This window comes from Lathyrus oleraceus, chromosome 3, assembly GCF_024323335.1.
Source record: "Lathyrus oleraceus cultivar Zhongwan6 chromosome 3, CAAS_Psat_ZW6_1.0, whole genome shotgun sequence".
NCBI lineage: Eukaryota > Viridiplantae > Streptophyta > Magnoliopsida > Fabales > Fabaceae > Lathyrus > Lathyrus oleraceus.
In genome coordinates this window covers 439,551,791-439,563,812 of record NC_066581.1, presented here as the reverse complement: position 1 = coordinate 439,563,812, position 12,022 = coordinate 439,551,791, and positions in this window count along the sequence as shown.

Genomic DNA, 12,022 nt, shown 5'->3' with positions numbered 1-12,022 from the left:
CAGTATCAGGTGCCTTTCCTGGATGTGCCAAAGGAGGTTGATTTCAGGGTTGTTGCTAAGGCTCTTTATTTGAGTATTAAGGAGGTGAGTGATAATTGGAGACCAAGTGGTGAGGTTATGGGTTTGTTTTTGAAGTTCTTGGTGAGCATGGTTAAGGAAGAAGCGAAGAAAGGGAATTGGGAAGCTTTCAATGCTCAGTTGGCTATCATGATCTATGGAGTTGTGTTGTTTCCGAGTATGCCTAATTTTGTGGACTTTCCTGCTATTACTATCTTCATCAGAGGAAATCCGGTTCCTACCTTGTTAGCTGACACTTATTATGCTATCCATAGCAAGCATGGTAAGGGTGGAGCTATCAGGTGTTGTCTCCCGTTGCTACTCAGATGGTTCTTGTCCTTGTTACCAACCAGTGGACCTTTTGTGGATGCTCAGAACACTCATAAGTGGACTCAGAGGATTATGTCTCTCACTTCCTATGATATCAGGTGGCAAGCTTACAGGTTGAATGTGCGTAATGTCATCATGAGTTGTGGAGAATTTCGTAATGTGCCACTTGTAGGGACTAAGGGTTGCATCAATTACAATCCGGTTCTTTCTCTTCGGAAGTTGGGGTTTGTTATGAATGGAAGACCACTAGATGCTGAGATAGTTGAGAGTGTGTATTTTGAGAAGCGGAGTGACCCTGCTAGATTGGAGCAAGTGGGAAGGGCTTGGAAGAGTATTGGTGTCAAGGATGGAGCTGTGCTAGGGAAGAAGTTTTCCATTGCTATGCCTGACTACATTGAGTGGGTCAAGAAGAGAGTTGAGACTTTGTTGTTACCCTATGATAGGATGGAGCCATTGCAAGAGCAACCACCTTTGATCCTTTCTGAGAGTGTGCCTGCTGAGCACTACAAACAAGCCTTGATGGAGAATCGTCGGTTGAAAGAAAAGGAACAAGATACCCAGATGGAGCTTTACAAAGCCAAAGCTGATAAGTTGAACTTGGCTCACAAGCTCAAAGGAGTGCAAGGTGAAGATGCTAGCAGATTGAGAAGCAAGAAGAGGTCCTATGAGGAGGTAGAAGCAATGTTGGATGGAGAACACCGTGAGCGTCTAAGGTTTCAAAGAGCGGAAGCCAATTATCAGAAGAAGATAAGAGACCTGGAAAAGCAGCTGAGGGACAAAGACATCCAATTGAAGAAGGAGGTAGACTTGAGACGTGCATCAGAGAGTTAGCTTGGAGGAGAAGTTGTGGAGCTCAGAAGGCAACTGAAGGAGAAGATCACTCCTCTGCCTGAGTGCTTAGAATGCGACCTGTTGATAGATCAGTGCCAGTATCTGAAGACTCTCATTCCTGGAGGACATCTTTCTTAGCTTGTATCTGTTGTTTATATTGAGAATCTCCTCCAGGGTTGTTGGATGGGATTCCTTGCACTCTTATCATTTGGATCTTTGCTTGAATATTGTTGTATGATCCTTGTGCTCACATCTATAGATGAGGTTGTTGATGTTTCACCTTGTGCTTATTATCCTGTGTAGTCTGCTTCTGTGTTGTTCATTGTTGCAGGTTGCCATCTTTTGAAAGATGAATTAGGCTTTTGAATGCCTGAGGAATGAACATATCATGTGCATCATACGCATCATTAGCATCATACACATATCATTCTTGCATTACAGGTGTTCTTGAACAAGACTTCTCATTCTGGTTCCTGTTTCAGGCAGGATTGCTGATCAACGTCCGCACCGCTACTCTACGAGGTTGAATCAACAGAGGAATATGGATCAAGTGCAAGCTGAGTTAGCAGAGATGAGGGCTAACATGGCTCAGTTCATGCATATGATGCAAGGGGTTGCGCAAGGTCAAGAAGAACTTCGAGCCCTAGTCCAGAGACAAGAAGCTGCAGTTCCACCGGTCAACCATACTTTGCCAGAGGGAGGCCCAATCAATGACACCATTACTGCTGTTGTTCCCATCAACAACTATGCCGTGGGTGATGAGTTGAGGGGTATCAGAATCAACAGTCAACCTATTGCTCCGGAGACAGCTAACGCCAGAGTGACCCGTGCTCCAGTTCGCCAGCCCGCTCCGCTGGTTGACAGACAGGAGGATATGTTTACTCTCCTCAGTGAGGATGATGAAGTTGTGGGAAGAACTGACGAAAGGGATAGGAAGGTTGATGCCCTAGCTGAGAAGATCAGAGCCATGGAGTGTCAGAACTCTCTGGGGTTCGAAGTGACGAATATGGGTTTGGTTGAGGGATTGAGAATTCCATATAAGTTCAAAGCGCCTTCCTTTGACAAATACAACGATACTTCTTGTCCTCGCACCCATGTGCAGGCTTACTACAGAAAGATCTCTGCCTACACAGATGATGAGAAGATGTGGATGTACTTTTTCCAGGACAACTTATTTGAAGCGTCTTTAGACTGGTACATGGAGTTGAAGACGGAGTCCATCAGAAGTTGGAGAGATTTGGGTGAAGCCTTTTTGAGGCAATACAAGCAAAATATGGACATGGCTCCAAGCCGGACTCAGTTACAGAGCTTGTGTCAAAAATCTGGAGAAAGTTTCAAAGAGTACGCCCAGAGATGGCGGGAATTAGCTGCAAGAGTGCAACCCCCTATGCTGGAGAGGGAGTTGACTGATATGTTCATCGGAACATTACAAGGAGTGTTCATGGACCAGATGGGAAGTTGCCCATTCGGTAGTTTCTCTGATGTGGTGATTTGTGGAGAAAGGACAGAGAGCCTCATTAAAGCTGGAAAGATTCAGGATGCTGGTTCTTCATCTTCAAAGAAGCCATTTGCTGGGGCACCTCGAAGAAGAGAGGGAGAGGCTAATGCTTTGCAACACAGAAGAAATATGAATAGCGGACATTACCGTCAGGTTGCTGCTGTAACCATCCCAGCACCTCAACAACGTCAACCTCAACAACAAAGAGCACCACAACAACAACAACAACAACAACATTAGCAACGTCCGTTTCAGCCGAGACAAAGAATGCCGGATCGTCGATTCGACCCGTTACCTATGACATATGCTGAGTTGTTGCCCGAATTGCTCAGGTTGGGATTTGTTGAGCTACGCACTATGGGTTCGGTGACGAAGATACCTGCTGGGTATGATGCCAACGTTCGTTGTGACTTCCATTCTGGTGCACTGGGGCACCATATTGAGAACTGTCGGGCTTTTCATCATAAGGTCCAGGACTTGATTGACGCTAAAACAATCAATTTTGCTCCTGTGCCTAATGTTGTGAACAATCCTATGCCTCAACATGGTGGGCCCAGGGTAAATAATGTGGAAGGTGAGGAGGCCTTGGATTTGGTGGCTAACGTGGAAGATATTCATACGTCGTTGTTGGTTGTGAAAGAGCGTCTGTTGAATGGGGGAGTGTTCTCGGGTTGTGATAAGGGTTGTTCAGACTATGCAGATTCAGAGAATGGGTGTATGCAGTTGAAGACTGGTATCCAGGGTTTGATTGATGAGGGTTGTTTGCAGTTTGCTAGGGTCGTGAGAGATCGTGGGATGGTGTCAACTGTCACCATTTATTTCAAACCATCTGAGGGACGTGGTCAGAGAACTACTAATGCTTCTACATTCGTTGGTACTCCTGTTACCATTTCTGCTCCAGTAACTGCCAGTACTCCCACTACTATTGTTGCTTCTGGTAGAAGGGTTGTTGAGGATAGTAGGGCTGTACCGTGGAAGTATGATAACGCTTACCGCAACAACAGAAGGTCAGAAAGTCAGATCAGACCTGTGAATCAAGCTCCTGTAACTATTGGGTTGCCAAGTAGAACTCTAGTGACTGCAGGTCCAGTTGTGGACAATGTAGGGGGACCAGGAGGTTTTACAAGGAGTGGTCATCTATTTGCACCGCAGCCCTTGAGAGACAACAATGCTGAGGCTCTTGCCAAAGCGAAGGGGAAACAAGTTGTGGTTGAAGAAGAACCTGTACAGAAGGAGGCGCCTGAGGGCTCGTTTGAGAAAGATGAGGAGGAGTTTATGAAGATAATTAAGAAGAGTGCCACATCCAAGCTTTAGCCCCTCCATGATCTTCTTCACATTTGCCCATGTAACAGATAAATTCCACAAGTCACAGGTTCAAAATAACAGCTTTACAATGATCGTGTTGCAGATGAACTCAAAGGGATCTTAAATGATGTATCAGATGAAGTTTCAAATTAAAAGCACTTGGTTACATGAAAGTTGGCATTGGCCAAGTCCTTTGCATAGGGAGTGTTGCCTAAATTCTAAGTCCAATTGTCTCAGATCAAACCAACAGTCCACACAAGAAGTTTTTTAGGGTTTTTGTTCTGATTATGTGCATTAATGGTCAAAGACCACACAAACAAACATAATATACACAAGCAAAATATATCACAAATATGGTCCAAGTGGACAAAGTGAAAATGACATTAACATAAACAATTAGAACGGTATGAATAGTGGCAAATGAAAAAAGCTTAAAGATAAAGTGCATTAAAAGTAAAGGAATTGAAATTAAATGTTAGTTGTTAATGAGTTAGAAGTTAGTATTGCTTTTGCTTTTTTTTGTTTAAGTCATTCTTTGGAGAACACTCAACCCACTTATCACAAGCATGGATCCTTGAACCAAGACATCTTCCAAAGGAAGGAAAAAATGTCAAGTTTCCACACAATACCATGAAAGAGGGGAGACTTACACTCTCATTAACTAGAATTCTATGCCTTTTGTGTCACAAATTTAGCGCTATGTTAAGCAATCGTAATTGGACTTATGTAGAAGTCACAACTATTTGAGGTCGGGCAATATAATTTTGGTGTTAATGCATGTTAGAGACATAGTATAATGGACTATGCTCATGAAACATACCACACAGAAAAAGAATATGCAAAAGAGGTCGCCTAATCTCATCCATACTTATGTTTATTTTTCAATCAACTAGCCTTAGGACCTTGAGATATCATAGGACCATGACATGAATGCACAAAGAAGGGGAATAAGATTAAGAGGGAGGGGAATAGATCAATACTCAAACTGGACAAAAGAGGACTTTTACCAATTAAGATCATTCATTCATTTTGGCAGATGGAATGTACATTCCATCAATCCCCTAAATCCAATGATCTTAACCTAACAAAGTCAAATGAGCCTTGACCAAGGCCCAACAACACAAGTCAAACTTATACAAACAATCAAAATGGCTCAACACAATTATTTGGCATTTATTCAATTTTAAAATACTAAAAATAATGCATTAAATTAAATATGGTTTGTTAAATTCCTAAAATCTCATCAAAACACCAAAGAAATGGCCATGAGATTTATCATAGGTCAAACAAAGTCAAAGGACCTTGGAGAAAAAATTTCAGAATTTTTGGAGACTTAAAAGTATTTTTAAATAATTAAAAATATTCAAAAAATCAATTAAATCATGAAAAATATTAATAATGATTCAAAAAATAATTTTAATTCAAAATATGAAAGAGGATTTTATTTAAATTATTTTGGTGAAACTCTCATATTTTTTGGATCAATATTAAAATTAATATGAATTAATGAAAATAAAACAAATTAAATGAAATTCAAATAATAAGAAAAAACGTGGCCAACTTGATCTCCCTCATTAATTGAGGTGGCAGATCAAGTGGTTTAAAACGCGTGTTCCACCAAACCCACGATTCAGCGCGCCACACAAAGGGTATTCAAAAGCAACGCTCAAGATTAAAACAATTTGAACTGATCATGTGCCTCAAAACCTATCCAGCACACCACCGACCCTGAAACTCCGATCACCTTCTTAGGCGAGGCTCACCGGACTGGTTCAGTCATCACCATCACATAAATGAAAAAGGAGGACATGATCTGAAAGAAAAAATGGCGTAGAGCACGAATCTGACCTCAATTTTAACTAACTCCACATATATAGAAAGATATGAGGAGTTGAATCTTGAGGTGTGTCAACTAAGTTGCTTTGATTTGACCTCAAAGCAACTCAATCTTCTTGCCTATAGTGGTAGGACTTCAAACAACCAAAGATCCAATCGAATTGATGAGAATTGAGTGAGATCGAAGAGAAGAAAGTTTCTAGAAAATACCTTCAATGTTGTGCAGAACTGGATCTTGCTTGCTTCAAACTTTGCTTGATCACCTTCAGGAAGCTTGTAGAAGTGGCTTGGCAATGGAACAAACCTTTGGATCCTGGAATTTCTGAATCTCCAAACAGTGAGATTCAAACTTAATTTTCAGATTGAAAATTCTCAGGTTTTCCTTTGAATTGTGAGGGTTTGAAAAGAGGGGGCAAAGCCGGCGCGCAAGGGATCCTTCAAATGAGCTCAGAGGCCTTGTATTTATAGCAATTGGGAATGATATTTGCACACTTGAAAATGTTTCCAATTTTGGCAATTGCATGATGCAAGCTTGCATGGGCGTGTACAAGCCCATGAAGCAATCCATTTAGGTCCAAATTCCACTGTTCTGAAGTCTCAAAGAAGCTTGAATAGCAAGGCAATGTGAAATGGTGTTTTGGACATTTGATCTTTCCACTTGATACAGACCTATTAAGACCATGCACATCCCTAGCAAACCTCATACAAAATGAATGAAATAGGACTATTTGGAAAGCATAGATCAAGGGGAATAACTTCGATGTTGAACACTTTTCCATTTATAACTTGGATCAAGGTGAATTTTGAGGTGGAAGTTTGGAAATTTCAACATGCTGAAAATTTTTCTCTGTGTCAAGTCATATACCTCAATGTTCCACCTTACTTAACTTTTCATGTGAGCTCCAGATGAAAAAAGTGTATTCATCCAAGTTGTAGCTATTTCAAAGACCTTCAAAATTGTAACCAATTTAATGTCATTTGGATTTATAATGATAGAGTTATGCATTTTTGAAGTTGAGGAAAATCACTTGTTCAATGGTATTGGTCCAAAATGACCTATAATGTATCATCATATCACATGCTCATAAAAGTTGAATTAGCTCTCACTCCATACATCAAATTTTAATTAGACATCTTAAATTTTATTGTGTAACTTGGAAATCTTTCATATCATAAAAATTGAGCAAGTTATGTCCTTGGGAAGTTGACTTTCAAATTAGGGATTAGACAAAATGACCTATAATGTTTCAACATAGAAAATGATTTTCCAAGCAAAACTATCTCTAGGTCTAAACATGAAAGTTATTTGTAATGTCATTTAGAGTAAATTTTCTCTTTGAATCATTTTCATATGGTGTAAATTATAGGATATAGGGCCTAGGGAGACCCAGTTTTGATAAGATGAATTCATCTGGCCAACCACCATCAACCATCTTGCTAACCTCCAATTCTCTTGACTTTTTTGGCTCATGGTAGATCATATATGCATAATATGATTAAATTTGAAGTGCCCCTTGAGAAAATTTGATCAATTGGTGAGGTAGCTTATTGAAGAAGTTACTCAAGATACCTATACAAACTAGGGTTTCCAAGGCAAACTACTTCCAAACTCTTGAAGAATACTTGATCAAAGTAACATATGAAGATCATGGGGACCCATATATGATGCTTTGAGACACTGTGGATCCATCCTTGGTTGTGCTTTTAGCCATGAGGGTCTTAAACCCTAGATATGAGCTTGCTAGATCGATGGGGATCATGCCCTACCTACAAAAGAGTTAGGCAAATGCAAAGGCATATTTTTGGTATTTGGGTTAGTAAAGTGATAATATACAAGTATGATACAATCACGTGGTGCTTAGTGATCTCTCCCAAAACAAACCCAATGAAAGAGGGGTGAGGAGGATGCCAAGGTATGATCCCAATGCTAATGCATATGATGAAGTTCATGAGGGATCTTAGGGCCAAAATTGGGGTCTTACAACTGCCTCTATTTAAGGACATTCTAACTGAGGAGGTGATGGTTAAAGTCTTGGTATCGACTCAATAGAATGGGCTTAAATAACAACATATAGAAACAAATTTTGGTCTCTAAGAGACCTCATGATGCTTATGATATGAATGTAAAAGAAAATTCTCTATGGGGAAAGATTTCCACAAAGGAAAAGAAATCAGAGAGACCGAAGGTCCGCAGGAGCATAAAGCATTCCATAAAGAAAACTCATTGGGGAAGACAGAGACTCAGAGGGGATAAAAAGGGTTATGCGTAGGCCAGGCTACGACTTAAAAATAGCTGGGAGACTAGAGGAATTCCATGAAAATGAAAGGACTCAGTCGGGGAAACAAAACATCTGCAGGGGAAACAAGTGGATCAGGATAAAACTGACATACTTGAATCATGCAGGAAAAGCGATTTCACTAAGGAAATGCGCACTCAACTTCAACTGGGGAAGAAATAAACTTCAATACAGGAGGAGAAGAAATCTATTATCCACTACCTGTTACTGGGTAAGGAGATAATAAAGATCTAACAGAGAGGACACACGTCATCGGTTAGGATGAACATATCAAGCATGGCTCACTGGGAATCGCCACCAGGAGGGAGTATTCGTTACCGATTATTGGGTAAGAATAACCTTGCTGGGGGAAAACTGCAGAAATAGGATTTACAACTATCGGTTACTAGGAAAAAGACCAAAGATGAGAATATCTGTCATCGGTTAAAGTGAACATATCAAGGATAGACTCAAAGGAGAGAATATCTGTCATTGGTTAGGATGAACATATCAAGGATAGACTTTCTTGAGGATGTTAAGGAGGATATATATCATCGGTTAGGATGAACATATCAAGGATACACTCACTAAACAAAAAGTAGGAATTACATCTATCGAATGCTGGATAGAAAACCAACAAAGAGAAAATCCGTCATCGGTTAGGATAAAGATATCAAGGAGAGAAATAGGAATTACATCTATCAATTACTGGATAGAATACCACAGGAGAGAGAATTTGTCATCGGTTAGGATGAACATATCAAGGATCAACTCTGCAATGGGGAGAAAAAGCAGGATTTACAACTATCGATTACTGGGTAGAAGACCGCAAAGAGAAGGAAATTCGTCATCGGTTAGGATGAGCATATCAAGGATTAACCCTCCGGAGAATAAAATAGGGATTACAACTACCTTTTTACTAGGTAGAGTACCAAAGGTGAGAGTATCCGTCATCGGTTAGGATGAACATATCAAGGATACTCTCAAAAAGGGGAACAACATATCTGTCATCAGTTAGGATGAACATATCAAGGATATACCTCCCGGGGAATCACAAAAGTGAATCCACTAGGGACTCCACCGAGGAGAAAACATGGTATTCTTGCCGGGTATTGGGCAAGAAGTAGCAAACTGCAAACTAAGAAAGATATTACCAGTTACTGGGTAATAAACTCTTAGGGGACCCAAAGCATCTATCTAGATAAGAGCTAGAAAGAAACGGTCAATAAAGACTCAACCCAATGAGGATATAACTCAATGGGAGTCGTTCCATCCAGATAATCAACTGGGGAGGAAACTGAAGCAATAATCATCCACGAGGAAATAACCCATATTATCTTCAAGCACAGTCAAATACATGATCAACGGTATGCCTTCAACAGGTGGAGACAAAATCGGAGGTTCAAGCAGATATTCCTTGATACTATCAAAAGCTCTCTGGCAGTCTTTGGTCCAATCACAAGACTGATCTTTCCGAAGAAGCTTGAATATAGGCGCACATGTGGCCGTCATGTGTGAAATCAATCTTGAGATATAATTCAAGCGGCCGAGAAAACCTCTGACTTGCTTCTCGGTTTTTGGTGCACGCATATCTTGTATTGCTTTGACCTTGGCAGGATCAACCTCAATACCTTTCTCGCTGACAATGAAGCCCAACAACTTACCAGAGCGAACACCAAAAGTACACTTATTGGGAATCAAGAGGAGTTTGTATTTTCTCAAATGCTGGAATAACTTCAACAAATGCTCAACATTTTCCTCTTCATCAATCGATTTGGAAATCATACCATCGACATAAACTTTAATCTCTTTATGCATCATATCATGAAAAAGAGTAGTCATTGCTCTTTGGTAAGTTCCACTAGCATTCTTCAAACCGAAAGGCATCACTCTATAACAGAAAGTTCCCCAAGGTGTAATGGATGTGGTCTTCTCCATATCTTTGGGTGCCATCTTGATCTGGTTATATCCAGAAAATCCATCCATAAACGAAAAGACTTTGAGTTTAGCAGTATTGTCTACCAACATATCAATGTGTGGCAGAGGGAAATCATCTTTCGGGCTGACTTTATTCAAATCTCTATAAGAAACACACATGCGTACTTTTCCATCTTTCTTTGGCACAAGCACAATGTTGGCCACCCATTGAAGATACTCAGCGGTCACAAGGAAACCGACATTAATATGCTTTTGAACTTCTTCTTTGATCTTCACTGCGATATCAGGATGCGTTCTTCTCAACTTCTGCTTGACTGGCGGACATTCTGGCTTCAACGGCAATCTATGCCCACAATCTCAGAATCGAAACCAGGCATGTCTTGACGGGACCAAGCAAACACATCTGAATACTCTCGAAGAAGATCAACCAACCTCTTCTTCGCATCTGGACACAGTCGAGACCGAATCTTGACTTCCTTCACATCATCCTCGGAACCCCAAGTTGACTAACTCAATCTGCTCTTCAAATGGTTGAATGGCTTTTCCTTCATGCTCAAGAAGACGAGACAATTCATCACTCACTTCTTCATCACCTTCCTCGTCGGCCTCAAACACAGGGAATTCAAAATTTGGAGAAGGAGAAGGATCATTGTATTCAATGGGGTTAGGAACCAACCTGCATAATGATTTGATATTTGGATTTTAGAGAAGTGAATTTGTGACCAAACATTATGCAGATAGACAATTATATTGTTTATTTATATTTTTTGTGATTACCATTTTTAGAATAAAGCAAAAAGTAAAAATAAAACATCATAGATGTGGATGAATAGAATTAATTTTATTGATGATCAAATTTGAAATGCCTAACAATGTTCACTTCCCCTTAGACATAAGAGAAGGATTTTTTAAAACAAATAAAGCAATTAATAAGATCGATGCAAAATAACAGGAATATCAACAATAGTCCAATTGTTGCAAGCCTTTCCATGCGTCACAAAATTGGTGCAGTCATCTTCATCGTCATCCTCTAGCACTGCAGCTAAGTGTTATTCATTGCCATGAATGAACCCTACGCTACGAAAGCTAAGTTGAATGTCCTCCGATCTAGCAGTTTATGAACCTTGCTAAAACCCATACCGGTTCTATTCTTATTGTCGGAGACCTCTAACATGTGCCTCCACTGATCCATATTACCTTCTTCAACAATCTTCCTTGCATATTTCAATGAGGACATAGGTGTGCCAACTCTCTTTTCAACACCAATAGATAAGGCTTAGAACAGAGTTCCAACCTCATTCTCAGCTTCAACGTAAGAGAAAGATGACAGGTGGCTAACCAACAACGCCTTTTCCCCGCCAACAATAACAAGCTTCCCATTTTTGACAAATTTCAGTTTCTGATGCAACGTGGAAGTCATAGCTCCCGCCTCATGAATCCATGGCCTTCCCAACAAAAAACTGTAGGCCGGGTGGATATCCATTACTTGAAAAGTAATCTGGAAGTCACTCGGACCTATCTTCACCGGAAGGTCCACTTCACCTATCATTGTCTTGTATGAACCGTCAAAAGCTTTGACAATTACACCACTATACCTCATGGGTGCTCCTTGATATGACAACTTTGGAAGAGTTGACTTCGGCAGCACATTCAACGAAGACCCGGTGTCAACGAATACATTGGATAAAGCGTCATCTTTGAAATTCATGGAGATATGCAAAGTTAAGTTATGATTCCTACCCTTATCAAGGAGTTCTTCATCATAGAAGCTGAGATTGTTGCAGGAAGTGATGTTAGCTACAATATGATCAAACTGATCCACCGTAACATCATGTTCCATGAAAGCTTGCTATAGAACTCTTTATAGTGCTTCTATGTGCGCTTCTGAATTCATAAGCAGAGACAGTACTAAAACCTTCGAGGGGGCTTGGAGCAACTTCTCCACCAAGTT